The 14,446-nt window shown below is 35.4% G+C and overlaps 1 protein-coding gene and 1 pseudogene across 2 annotated transcripts in view; both read right to left on the minus strand.

Annotated features, from left to right (window-relative positions):
• The window catches only part of Lsamp (limbic system associated membrane protein), a 2,156,433-nt gene that overhangs the window by 1,756,333 nt on the left and 385,654 nt on the right, over positions 1-14,446 (minus strand). The gene's annotated exons all lie outside the window — the stretch shown is intronic.
• LOC147830465 (dnaJ homolog subfamily C member 14 pseudogene) overlaps positions 1-14,446 on the minus strand; it is a 190,292-nt pseudogene that overhangs the window by 152,242 nt on the left and 23,604 nt on the right. Inside the window, exon 2 of the transcript XR_015452873.1 lies at positions 1-14,446. This exon is cut by the window's left edge and continues 152,242 nt beyond it; it is cut by the window's right edge and continues 20,136 nt beyond it. The product of XR_015452873.1 is annotated as a dnaJ homolog subfamily C member 14 pseudogene (transcript).

A 14,446-nucleotide genomic window follows, 5' to 3' on the forward strand; every position in this document is an offset into this window, starting at 1 on the left:
ATTTATTAATATTACAATTTGGCACACAATTTTCTAAATGTTGAGACATCCTTCTGAATCACTTCTCTGAATCTTCTACCCATTTGTCCAAATCCTTTTTATAAATCTTTATAGAGATAATCAAAATTTATTTTCTTAGCTTTCAAATATTCAAGCCCAGTTAGCCTGGCTCAAGCCTCCTTGCCTTTCCAAATTGTAAATTATGTGGGATTATTCCAATTTTGCTTTACATGAAAAATTCCCATCCTGTGAATTGCGCATATACAATTATACAGTTCTTGTTTAAAGGTACTTCCTTATTGGAATACCAATCTACCCATACATTTACAGTTCTGTGATACCTCGCCTTGTCTCTGTCATTATCCTCTTATTTATGTCACTCAAAGTACAGTCTTCTTTGTTTTTATGTCACACTGTGGTAACTTCTATTCTCCAAATAACCCAGGAAAAAAATTCACTTGAAATGACATTTACCTCAATCTAAAACTTTTAGAAAAAAATTTATCATAAAATTTATACATGATACATTATGAAAAAGTAGAGGACATAGATAAGCATAAAGAAGAAAATATTACTCCTAAAATTATCAACCAGAGAAATCACTGACATATTCTTGGATATCTCTTATTTTTCAGATGTATTCACCTAACTGTATACAAGTAAACTTTATAAAAATAAAGTATATAATATTTTTCTATAGTCTTTTAAAATATGTTTTATATTTGATGTATTTTCACATCAGTAAGTATACTTTACCACATAATTTTTATGATGCTGTAGTATTTCCTTATGATAATGCTATGATTTGCTTAAACAATTACATTTTTGTTGTTTTTGTTTGTCTACCTTTGGACTTTTTCCTGATTTCCTTAGATTATATCTGTCAGATAAAATAAATGTAATTTAATAGGTATAAATATTTTATGGCTTTGTGTATTTCTAAATTTCATTCCAGAAGAATCAACTAACATATAATTTCATCAGCAAATTGCCAACATCAACAGACATCATGTAACTTTTTTAAAGTCATATTCAGAATCTATGTCTTTATTGTGTTGTTTTGGCCCTGAAGTTTAGCCCATCATTACATTGTAAATCTTTGTTTTCTCATTAATATATTATTTCTATTCACTTCCAATCACATTATCATCTATAACCAATTATCTACTTCTGTGACACAGTCAGTAACAAAGGTAAACTCTTGACTAGGACATGCATTGTTAAGATACATACATGGGAGACCTTTTGAGGTTCAGAGCACTTTATGCATTATTTGGGCTTGACAAGAGATTTGCCACACTTCCCCTCCACCAGCCCATATTTGTATCTTGTGCACTTGATATGATGGCTTGAAAAAAATCAAAATATGCTTCTCTGTAGAGAAGCATACAACATCTTCCCTACAGCATCTTCAACCACCTTTCCCTAGAGCTTAAAATTAAAGCCAAAATTTCAATTCCCCCATATAAAATCTTCTACCTTAAGAAAGATGAAACTGTCAGCAAAGTGAGTCAGTCAGGTCAATAATTTATTGAAGTCTCCTTTTAGTAGATATTTCAGTGTGAGTGCTCTCATCTAGACCATTTCCAAAAGTGTCACAATTGCTTCTAGGAGTGATTCCTATGAGCCTTATTAGCTTTTCTCTACATGAAGAAATATACATATTTTTCTATCTCTTATTTCTAACCCAATTGATTTTACAAATTTTCTTCTAACTCCATAGTGATTCATTTTTAATAGTTTTTATTATGTAAAGATAGTAGTGATTTCTGATCTAAAAATTCTCTTAAACTTTTCAAGAATATTAATTTAAAAGAACATATATGCCAGAAATAAGGAATGTTGAGGGATATTCAACTTGGAATGAAAAAGAGACAAGCCTTAGGCAAACTATTAAATGTGATGTGAATAGCCTTAGTCTGTTCCCTGATTCACCGAGTAGATTAATACCTAAGGTGTATTGTACAGACGACATAAAGACATGGAAAGAAGGCATACACATGTTGAATGTGTCATCACGATGCAGTGAATAAACAAGATGTAATCATTAACATTTAATACAATAAGTATGGTTCAGGTAAACAGGATCTCATTTGATCATTGTGATATTAGGGTCATCATCCCAATTTTACTAGGTGACAACACTAAGGCTCCAAGAGTCCTCCATCTTTTTTCTTTTTGGTACCGGGGATCAAACTTGGGTCCTTGCGCTTGTGAGGCAGGCGCTGGAACCACTGAGCTAAATCCCCGGCCCAGTCCTCCATCTTTGAGAATTAAATGGCAGGACCACATCCACAGTACCACCCCCTGGTAATTCCAAATCAAGGACCATTTCTCATGATTGGTTGTGAAGTCTATGTCTGCAAGCAATTCATTACATTTAATAAAATATTAAAGTCTATAAATTTAAAAAACACAGAAAATTTAGAAAGACTCAATAGTATATATCTAGTTATTTGATTATCACCCATTGGAACTTCATGCTCTTTTAGGAGTGATAGAAAGGGGGATGGAGATGCAATTAGTATGAAATTAATTATTTACACTTAATATCTAGCCTTTCTGAAGGTCCAAGAGGGAGCAGCAGATACTGGTGCCACTTTAATAATTCTGCTGACTATGAATTATTGTAGTGCCTGACTTTACTATAAATGTTGTGGTATTTGCCAACATCTGGGTATGCCCGTGGCAGTGAGCATAGCATATGAATGTCATCTGTCATATATGTCACAGCAGAAACAATGGCCAGAGATGCCAGGTAACATCAGCCTGAAAATATTGATGAGGCACAAAGTAATTTACGTACTTCTCCTTAAAACATTTTCATCTCCTCCTTGAGCTCTTTGATGTGTGGGATTATCTAATCCTCCAAGGTTAGGAAATTTCATTATTTTAAGATTTGAACCCATATTACTCGACTTATTCTGTTTCCATAAGGGTAATTCTACAGTAATCCCTTAGCTACCTAGTTTCCATTTAATTAAGGTCCTTGAAAATAGGGGAAATGTATTTTATAAAGTGAATCTGGGGCAGTTCAAAAGCAAGAAGAGATGCCTGGAAGGACTGTTTGAGACTTCATAGTTCATTGTACAGGAACAAACCAGACACAGTAAATAACATAAATTAAGTGGAGGTTAAGAAGCTAATGTCAGTCCCCACTTTCAGTGACCAGCTGAATTGAAAATATTTAAATGATTGAAATGCCACATCCAGTTAATCAGGACCTCCCTTAAACAATGTCTGTTTGTTGAAACAGGCTTTTGAGTTCCTTAGGAGTATTTATGGAAGAACAGTTTGGGCTGCTAATGTAACTCTTCAACAACAGATACAGTGAAATTTATCTACTGAAGTTTACTGTTGCAAATTATTACATAATGTGAATGATACAAGTACATAGCAAGCTCGTTTATCTGACATCATCAAGGAACAAAGTATTAAAGGTAAATGAAATTTTTCTGCATAATTAAAGCCTACCCACTTTAAGAGTCAGGTCTGTGTTAGTATACCAGAGTGGCCAGTCTTTCTCTAAATATCTCTCAACCATGATGAACTTTAAACTTTTGTTTCTGCCCTGAAAGTAAGCAACCTGACAGCAAAGAAAAAACCTGCAAGCAATTTTGACGAATCATCTCATGTAAGAGCCATTGATTCTGAAACAGAGTTTGAGGGCAAAAGTCCCCAAACTTTGATACTGGTACAGTGTTCAAGATCGCGGGTATGAAAACAAGATCTCTGAAGCTATCGCTGTCATCTTTTCCATGTTGTACCTCAGGTGTCACCATTAATGTCTCTGCCCTGATAAATCATATGCAAGCTTTCACTTGGAATGATCTCCTCTTTCCATAGGCAAGCCACCTCTCTCTCTCATAGGCCAATAGGGGAGGTTTCTGGGTAGGTCTAAAAGTCACCTCTCTCCCTCATGGGCCAATCGTAGGGGAGGTTTCTAGGTAGGTCTAAAAGGAGCGCTGCTAAAAAAAAAAGTACCTGCCTGGGTAGCAGCTGCACACCTAATCTCAGAGGTTGTTCTAAAATAGCCAGAGAATATCTATTCCAAAAATAAATAAATAAATAAATAAATAAAGAGAATTCATGGCTGATCTCTAATCAGTGAAAGGTGCAGTGTAACACTTCCTGATCTGCAGCTGATGAGGACTCTGTTTTAAAAGATCTAAACTTGGAGCAACTGTAGAAGTCAGGGCTTTGGGTTCTCTGTGATTAATCACAAAGATTCTGCCTCAAACTAGCAATCATCCTGGACACACTCTGGTATTGGGGAGGAGAATTAGCAGAAACAACCAAAAGAAGGCAAAGGTAACCAGGATCACAGTAGATACCATACACTGTTCCCACTTCAGACAGAGTGAGAAGAAACTAGACTCTTAGAAACCCATCACATATATTGCTTATCGCATTTCATTATACTTAAATGAGTAGAACAACCCATCATTTCCTTGGAGAAATCTTAATTTCTCTTCCTTTAGGGATAAGTGATTTATTAGTATATATTTAAACAATAGACAGGAAAATCTCTGCTGGAAGGAAAAGCACTTGAGTTTTTAAAGTTCAGTTTGCAATTCAGAGTGGACCAACATGATACACAATCTCACGGTACAAAATAAGAAATACTGATAGGTAGTTATCATAATGTTGCAAAGTATTAGAACCTTACTACCTCACAAGCAACTTTGTTTCATTTGCTTCTAGTTTCTTGCTTTGCTTTTTTTGCATGAATGGCTGAGCTGACTCATACATTATAGAACAGGAATCAAATTTATGAGAAAAAATGTATGATTGGTATGTAATGATTTAATCATTAAAGTTTAAATAATATCTTTTTAATTTATTCAGTCATTTAGTGAATTCTTTGAATAAAGTTTGTGACTTTTAACAGTACTACAAAGAATTTAGCACTTGTCCAAAGCCTAATTTCCATTAAAATATCCAAAGCTATGAAGCTCAAATTGCTACCATCTTCATTGTCTTTCATTATCCATTTATAACAGTTCATAATTATAACTCTTTCCGAGAGTACACTACACGTATTCATCACAGCTTCATTCACATAAGATATCTCCACTGAATCTTCCTTATACCACTATACTGCCTTAGCAACTCTGACCCCGAGAACACTCAAAAAGTTAACATTGTCTATCAAATGAAACTTTTCCTATAAAGATCATCGGGGGGGTAGGATAAAGGGAAAGGAGAAAAGTAGAGTTGGAAGAAGATTGATAATGACAAGTTTATGTTTTATCATATCCAGAAGCTGATAAAATGAACAATAAAATGTGTAGTCAAAGTATCACGTGAAATTAACATCAGTATATTTACCTATTGACTAACTTGATGAATGCTAATAATCCCCCCCATCTTCCCTCCTTCTCTCTGTGTGTTACCTGCTGTAATGGTTTAACTCTCCGGAGGCTGCCAATGCCTCATGGAGGAACTATAGCTGATTTGCTGTTAGGAGGTGGGGCCTAGTTGGAAGCAGGTCACTGGGGCCTGACCAAGAAGGGTGTATTCCTGTCCTGGGTCCACCTTATCTCTCTGCTGCCTGGTTGCCATGGCTTGAGCACCTTTTATTCTCACAATATCCCTCTGTCATCCTATTTCTGCCTTCCAGCCAGCTAAACATAGGCTGAAACTGTGAGCTAAAATAATCTTTTCTTCCTTTGAGTTGTGGAGATTGGGTATTCTGTCTAGCAACTGGAAAGTAACTAAGAAACTTGCCCATAGGGCCATGCAGAATTTCTTTTTCCTTTATATGCATTTGATGTTAACAGAAGTTGAAAATTTCAGTATAACATAAACCAAATTTAAAATAGTGCACATAATCATACATAAAGCACATACTCAAAACACACTCACTAACATTATTTTGTAGAACAGGTTCCCTGATAGCCTTGACTGACCTAAATTTCCCTACTCAGCTATGGCAAGAATGCCTCATCCTGAGGTAAGAAGGAAATGTCAGAAAGAGCCCTGTCTATGTCCCTTTGCCACCTAGAACAGAATGTTTTGCAAAGCTCAAGTGACCCCAGTTTCGCCCATGGTAGAATATAGCTGCAATGTGAGGTGAGTACGTGTAGCAGACACGCCCTCCAGCCTGGGCAGCTTTCCTGAGCCTGGAGGGAGCAGTTGGCCATGGCTCATAGGTTCTGTTTATTCTTCTTGTCTAGCTTTGGACAAAAATTTGATTTGCCTGATATGTTTTCCCAGTGACTTTGTCACTAAACTTCAGAACCCTTGCATATTCGCACACAGTTTAATATTTACAATAAATCAAAATATCAATTAACACACATTTCATATGGCAAAAGGTATTGTTGGTCAATAACAAGGGTAATGTGCTTATGAAAATCAAATATTCTTGGCCTGGGGATTTAGCTCAGTGGTTCCGGCGCTTGCCTCGCAAGCACAAAGTCCTGAGCTTGATCCCTGGTACATACACAAAAAAATCAAATATTCTCAAATTAATTACTTTATAGGAAGAGCAAACTAATATTACAGAATCACAGTCACAGGGTTGCGACTGAGTAGATCTTGTTTGATACCTTCAAGATCTTGGCCTGCCTAAAATTTCTATGAAAGGAACTAAAATTTATAATCCTTTTAGTTTGTGCTTTAGATGATGTCTATAACTTTTGAAGTTTGATAACTAAAAGTTGAACTTTTTAAGGAGAGTATTTCAACAGGCTGCAAATTTTTAAAACTGCAAACTTCATCAGAAAGAACGTGCATTGGTGTTAATTAAGCATTTGTTAGAGAGGAAGGCTAAGTTAAGGGTGGGAGAAAAAGAAGAAAGTACTATCTGTTAGTAATTTAGAAAGTCAGAATAACCTGTCTTTATTAGAAATTAAGGTGACCATTTTGGGGGAGAAATACAGAAAATCAGTGAATAGAGGGGTTCTTTTCTCCTGCTTTTCCTATCTTTTATTTTAGAATTAAAGAACAGTGGTTTAGAAAGACTAAATGGGTAGTTTTAAAAGGTCAGTATATGATGAGAAAGGAGCCACAATGCGAGTTTAAGATCTTCTCACAAGGACTGATTAAGAAGGCTATTGTAAGAAAAGCTAATTAAGGCAATTAACCCAGCATCAGGCAGAGCAGCTGGTGGGGATTTTCCATGCAAAAGCTGAACTGGCTTCGATGTCCCACTGTCAATGACATAGTCCAGGGGCTCCTGGCTTTTACAAAAAAAGCTAAGGGTAAATTATAATTTAGCTCTGGGAAGGAACCCAAGGGTTTGATTAAACTAAGTGATAATTGATAATTGCTGAGGAGAAATCAAAATTGTCTAAGTGTACTTAAAAATAATGTGTACTTAGAGTACCTCACAAACTGCAAAGGCTAGGCACATTTTGATAAATTAGTTTATTTCATTTTAACTTTAAGGCATATTGCTGTAAGGTAAAACTTATTTGGCTATTGTACACTATCCTAAGTTGTTAATATCTAAACATTATTTTTACTAACTCCATTGTCTAATCATAAGTCACTGCTTACTTCCACAGACCTGGTGGAAACAATTAAAGTGGATGTTCTGGTCTGTGGAGCTTACCTTTCAAATGTGAATTAATTCTTTCTTCATAAACAAGCTGAAAAACAGCAGGTAAGAATGCTTGGCTGAACTTGGAGGTAAGAGAAGGAAATTACTTAACTGCAAAGCAACTGATAGGGAGACTTTTAATTCACCAAGTGGCATCTTATACTGACGGAGACAACAGAGATCCAAACCAGGAAAAGATAGAAAGTTTAAAAAGGCAAAAATAATACACTGATGGTAATGAGTAAAGTAGTATAAAGAAATTGTGAGGTTGGTGATTTGGGCTAAGGAAATAGACTATCAGCAGAACTACGGTATACTAAAAGAAGAATCCTCTAGGCATAAGGTTTGAGAAAAAGGAGGGCTCAAATGTGTTCATTTTGTGAATGAAGTGGAAGGCTATGCTTATAATTATTTGAGTCCAATCAACATGCACTTCTTTGGTACATTTCATGCAAAACTATGGATAAATAGGTGCTTGCATTCTCTTGAAACGAAGGCTTAGGAGTCAATGTATTATTAGTATTTTAAATTTTAACAGCTTGCAGTGAATGAGCACTTCCTAAGTGCTTTATTTGATAAGTACTGTACTTGACAGGTATTATCACACCTGTTTTGTTTATTTGCTTGTTTGTTTTTTACAAAACTTCTGAGGTAGGCATCCTTTCACTTTCACTTTTGCGCTCTAAGCAAATGTGGGTGGAAGAACCCAGGCCACTTCAGCAACCTTTACACAGTTAGCAAACACTTCTGCTCCAAGTTTACTATATTATATTTAATTCTATTAAAATAATTCTATTTTGTAAATTAAAAGTGGTTATAAAGTATGGAGCAATATAATTAAAATTTTATTTCATTTTATTTTAGAATAAGTTAGTCAGAGTTCAAGAAATGTTGTCTTGGGATTTTCTATTGAAATTTCATTGAATTTACAATCCAGTTCAAGGAGACTTTATAACAAGACATTGAAATTTCTCAACTATGTACATTTTTTATTGGGCCATTTTGTCTATGTCTTATGAGTATATTAAAATTATATATTAAAATCTTATTCAAAAAGTTTGTTATTTTTACTATTTATTTTTAGCAGCTTTACATTTTGTTCAGTTATAAATTGTATCATTTTCTCATAATTAAATTTTGAAATGATTATTGCTGGTGTGGAGGGATATACTTAATTTTTACACATTGATCTTGCCGAACTAAATAGAACTATCTGACCATTCATGTCCATCCTCTCCAAGGCACACACAGCAGAGTTATCTTTCATTCACATATCCAATATTCTTCACAGAATGATTGAAAGCCCATTAAATATAAATGAAGACACAGTATCATCTCTAGTAACCAATAACTGCATAGTGATTCGGAGTGAAATAAGGAAATCACCCAGAAGTTCATAAAGAGCAGCATACTATGAAAACACAAATACCTATGCGAGCATTTACCTCTTACATCATCAAAGCTCTTCGTCCAGGAACTCCACTTGTTTTTATCTAATTATTTTTTCACTTTTTTTTTTTTTTTTTTTTGGTACTGGGGATCGAATTTGGGACCCTGTGCTTTCGAGGAAGGTGGTGGAACCACTGCGCTAAATCCCTGGCCCTGTTTTTATTTAATTTTTAACTTAAATATGTATATATGAAGAAAAGTGCATAAATCAGAAGTACATTATTTTTTGGAGGCTGAATGGTCCATGTATGCAATGTCCAAGTAACTAAAGAGAACATTTAAGAAGCCCTCGGATACTCTTAAGCTCATGCATATCTATCTAGTTATCCAATCCAGAAAACCTTTGCAAGCCTCTAACTCATATATATATATATATATATATATATATATGAATATGACTGTCAGCTCCTGCTGATGGAACCTCTTATCTGTCACTTTCTATGATGTATTATCATAGCCCACTTCCAGTCTCAAATTTCCTTCCATAAGGGTACTGTGACATGTGTTACCTGGCCTTTCTGGTTTCCAGTCTTGTGTCTCTCAAGCACACTTCCTGCCTGTGTGCCACTTCCTTCAACAAGCCTTCCTTTTGCCATCACACTAAATTCCATTTTCTACTACCTGCCATGTCCTCACCCCATGGTTCAATTGTTTGGCATCTTAGTTTACAGATATTTCCACAAGAAACTTTATTCATAATTGTATAAATGGTAGCAGAGTAAGTGACATCCAGTAGATGGTCATCATGTGTTTACTGAACTAAATGTACAAAGTCATAACTGCTTGTTGTCATGTTAACAGGCAGTGTCCAAACTATAACTGTGTTGTTTTAGACTAATAGATAAGCATAATATTTTTGGTTCATTTTACTCTTTGAAGCCACCCTTTCATCTTCATGTCCATTTGATTTTAACTATGAAATACTGCTGGGCAGAAATTGCTGAAGAAGGACTATGTACTCTGATTAATTGCCACAAAGGGTGACCTGGCTTGTCCTCAGCTGGAGGAAAGCAGATCTTCTAGTTTGGGTACAGGGAACCTGAGTGCTTTCCCCTAGGTTGGAAGGGTGGCATGCACATTTTTGTGAATAAAATTTTAAGAATGCCTGCATAGGAATTTAGAGATATTTTTCAGAGATATTTTTAGCTCTGGTTTATACAGTCACTGTAAGTCCTTTTTCAATTAATACCCAAAGTCGAGGTCATGCCTGATACAGGAGACTTTTCTGTAGTTCATGACAATTCTAATACACAGGCTATTTCTCATTATTACTACTGCATGGCTTCACATCAGTCCATGGGGTTTGTTTCTCTGTCTCATTTTTTAATATATGTGTTGAGGGAAGGAAAGAAACACTTCAGAAATGAAAGATTAGTTTCCTAAATCATAAAGATGAGCTTTGTAATCATTTTCCTTTAAGCAAGGAATTAAAGGATAATAAAAGCCCAAATTAAGGACCTCGTTAGCTTAACTAGATTTTCATATGCAAAACACTGTTATGAAATGCTGCCACAGAGTGGAAATACCTCCTGTCCGCAGCAAATCGAAAAAGAAACATTCCTCCCAGGACTTCTCTTCTGCTTCTTCCTGTCCACTCAGGACCTTTCTTGTACTCCATGACTACCAACTCTCTATGATTCTTTCTTCTATTTTCTGTTGCCCAGTCTTTTCTGCTTTCCTTTAAAATTTCCCATGATTCATTCCTTTATTTAATGTAACTAGAAAATATTGAGCCTTTAATATGAGGCAGGCACTGAGTTTGGAGTTTGGGAAGCACAGATTAAACACCAAATTCTATTCTGTCTTCCTTGTCCTTTGCTCCAGTCATTCATCATTAGCCTTCCATGTAATTACTTTTTTAGTCTCTCTTTCTGTTAGGGAAAAATCCCTCTTCCAGGATGGGCTTACAACTTCTCACTTCTTTTTGGCGGTCTCTTCCTCTCTTATGCAATAACCCTGATATTATATTAGTGACTTGTGACTGACCTAAGTCCATAGCTGATATTATCATATGATACCACTGGGCCATTCTGTGCCCTTTGTGTTTGATGTACATTACCCTAAGTTATTAGTAGAGATAACACAGTATATTTTTATAATGGTCTTTTAAAGCAGGGCAGAATTGAGATAGCTGCAGGCAGATACATTGTCCTTGCTAGGCTGTGAAAATGGCAACTACACACATTCTTCTCCATACAACAGTATTTTGGAGGTCACATTTAACCTTATCCATTAAAGAAATTTTTCGGTGAGAGGCTAAACAGTCTCAAATTATTTTATAGTAAAATTCTTTACTTTTTAACTCCAAAGACAAACTCAAAATCAAAATCAAAAATAGAGGTTCACAAGTCAAGAAATGAGACTTACTCTAGTCTTTTTGAATAAAAATATGGTTCTGAGAATTTGAATATCATAAAAAATTACAAGGAAGACCTCAACACCAGACTTTGAAAACCTCGGTAGTGAGCACTGAAGCCAGCAGAGCTTATCCTGGGGGAAATGTTTGCTTTACACTGATTCCTTCCCTGAGCTTTGATTTTGTTCTTTTAAAAGTCAGATTAATGTTATCTACTTTATGAAGTTACTGTTAGGAATAGATGAAATAAACTACTTTATGTAAAGTATTTAGTGCATAAATAGCTCAGATGTGTAGCAATTTGAAAATAGGGTATATTAAATATAAACCAAATCATAATTAAAAATCTTTTTTAATGTTTCAAGAATGAAATTCCTTCTATTTATAATTAAATAACAATTGGTTCTAACTGATACTTCTTTTTCAGCTTTGTAAATGCTAATAATACCATAATGCACTAAGCCTCAATAACCAAATAAATTTTATACAAATAATGTGAACCTGAAGAGTAAAATTATTTGATCAAATGAAGTAGAAAAAGATGAACCGCACCAAAAGTGAAGAGGTGCATTTTTGTCTCCCTGGGTGGCTTTGTTCTTATTGCTGTTAACATTAGTTGGGTGCCTACAGTGCATTAGGCTGTGTAAAAAGAGAAGTACAAAGTACCTGGGCCCATGGGAGGTACATTATCAATCCAGGAAAGACCCCACTGAAGATGTGAGCCTAACAGAAGAAGACAGAGTGGTCAGTGGGGGGTAGTTCTGGAATTCTTAGTGGAAAGAGAAGACCCAACTGGTAGTGAGAAAAGAGAATGAATGTGGAAATAAGAAAGCAGGTGGACCCATTCTTAGCAGTGCTATAAACTGCAAGCTCAGACAGAGATGTTGAAGCTAGGAAGGTAAAAAGTGGCAACTGCAAAAATGGTAAAGACTAAAGGTAGGAGAGAAAGTATGATGGATTCCAATAGTACTTTAATTAAAAAAACCCCAGCAAAACAACTGTATCATGTGGTAGGTGTTGGGTAAAGATTTACTGAATGGAAGAATATAAGGAAAGGAAGAGGGTGATTCAGTGAAAGTGATGAACATATTCATAATTGCAAAAGATTACTCTGATATTCAAAAAATATTCAGAAACTAGTGTGTGTGGTATGCAGTGTTCTATGGTGTATGTGTGTGTGTGAGTGTGTGTGTGTGTTCAATAAGACTGAGATACAAAGATAACACTAGTTTTGACCTCAAGTGTTTAGACTATCAAGAATGGTAATTTAGATGTGTAGCATTTGAAAACCTTGCATATTAAATAAGAAACAAGACTTGGCGATTCAATATTTATCACCACATTAAGCCCAAGAACATCAGAATATATTGGCTTCCCAAAGCATCCATTTAAAATCTTTTTGGTTTGAAATTATAACCTTAATCAATATTGGATTTTATTTCACTTTAATTTCTTTGTGTATGTATTTAGTAACCTAACACAACTAGTGTAGGGTGACTGTCTCAAGGAAATGTCATTTGTTGTTTTCAAGGTCACTGTGCCTTTTCACGTGGCCTGGGACAACAGCCTCTGCTTTTGTTCCTTAAGGGTTTCTCTCTCAGTGAGAAGTGGGTGTCCTAAGGTCTTCAGGGTGTCTTTATAAAAGCCAACTGAATTTGGTAAGTCTCCTTTCTTTCCATCCACTTAAGGGATTTTTATATACAAAACTTGGCCAAGTGAAACTTAGCCATAAAATGTATGATATGTAAATATTACACGGTTTCTATTATATGAGAAGCCCAAATTATAAATAAGGAGTAAGGTAAAAGATAGACAATAAGAGGTAGGTAGACAGATCTTTCGCACATGGAAAGGGGGTCAAGAGATGGAGAAAAAGGTAGGAGAGGGGAGTGAAAGGGGATGAAAAGGAATTAACATTTGTTGTGTACGTGAACCAACTCCACGCTAAGAATGTCAGCATTACATACTGCAATCCTGTATCACCAAAAATGAAAACAAAAATGTGAATAAACATTCTACTATCAGAGGAGTAATACTCTTTAAAATGATCAATAAAATTCACTGCAGATTTGCTGTGCAATAGGAAATGTGCTAAATGCCTCACATGTATTTCTTATGAGACTCCCACTAGTCTTAGGAGGCAGATATCATTAGTTTCATTTGTCATTTTACAGATGATAAAACTGAGGCATAGGGAGGTTAACTAAATGAACAAGTTGTATGGATATATTGTTTTTTAAAATCTAGTTTCAAACTTTAAAATATAAACGCTTGGTTGAAAATTTTATATTCTAGAGAAAGAAGAAGAATGCTAATTTCCATTCCCTGGACATTCTTTCCAAAATTTACAATCAGATGAAAAGAGAGATAATGAAAAGTGAAGTGTAATCCCATTTGACACTCTGTAAGAGCTATGAGTGATATATACATTGTGTTCCTTTAGGAAATCTGAGAGATATATCATTTTTAACCTCAATTATTCAGGGAAGCTAGTGCCATCTCTCTCAGGATCTTTTTCTCTAACAGAATCAGAGAGGATCCTCGAGCTTGAGATTTTCATTTTCTCAGAGCCAGAATGCCAAAGAGGAAGAGGACCCCTCACAGAAACCTGCCCAACACAAGTGGTGGGATTGACAGCAGCAGATGGACAGTAAACCATCAGCATATTGGAAATAACCAGACATCATCCTACAGCTGGGAAATCAGCAAGAAATAAAGATCAGGCTTTCTCCTCATTAAATCTGTAATTAAGGCGTCATTCTGCTTTGTGGAAATCCTGCTGTGTTGGTAGGTAATACCCTCTCTGTACTGGGTTAAGGGAACCTCTACAAATGTCAGAGTGATAAATTAATCAAAGAGGTATATGGAGATAGAGCAAGGTCAGTAAGAGACATGGAAGGAACTAGACATAGTGATGAAGTAATTCTGATCAATTTCCAAATGCCTATCCTCATCTGATGTGGAAATACAAGGGTATACAAATATACTTAGGAGTCTGTGTTTGCCAATCTGAATGTTGATTGCAGAAATCATGATCATAACTACCTTGGAAGCTTAATAGATATAGCTCTCTGGCACATAATAATGTTATA

The sequence above is a fragment of the Heterocephalus glaber genome, unplaced genomic scaffold, assembly GCF_053883595.1.
Source record: "Heterocephalus glaber isolate CG9 unplaced genomic scaffold, H.glaber_assembly_v1.0 deba00000122, whole genome shotgun sequence".
NCBI lineage: Eukaryota > Metazoa > Chordata > Mammalia > Rodentia > Bathyergidae > Heterocephalus > Heterocephalus glaber.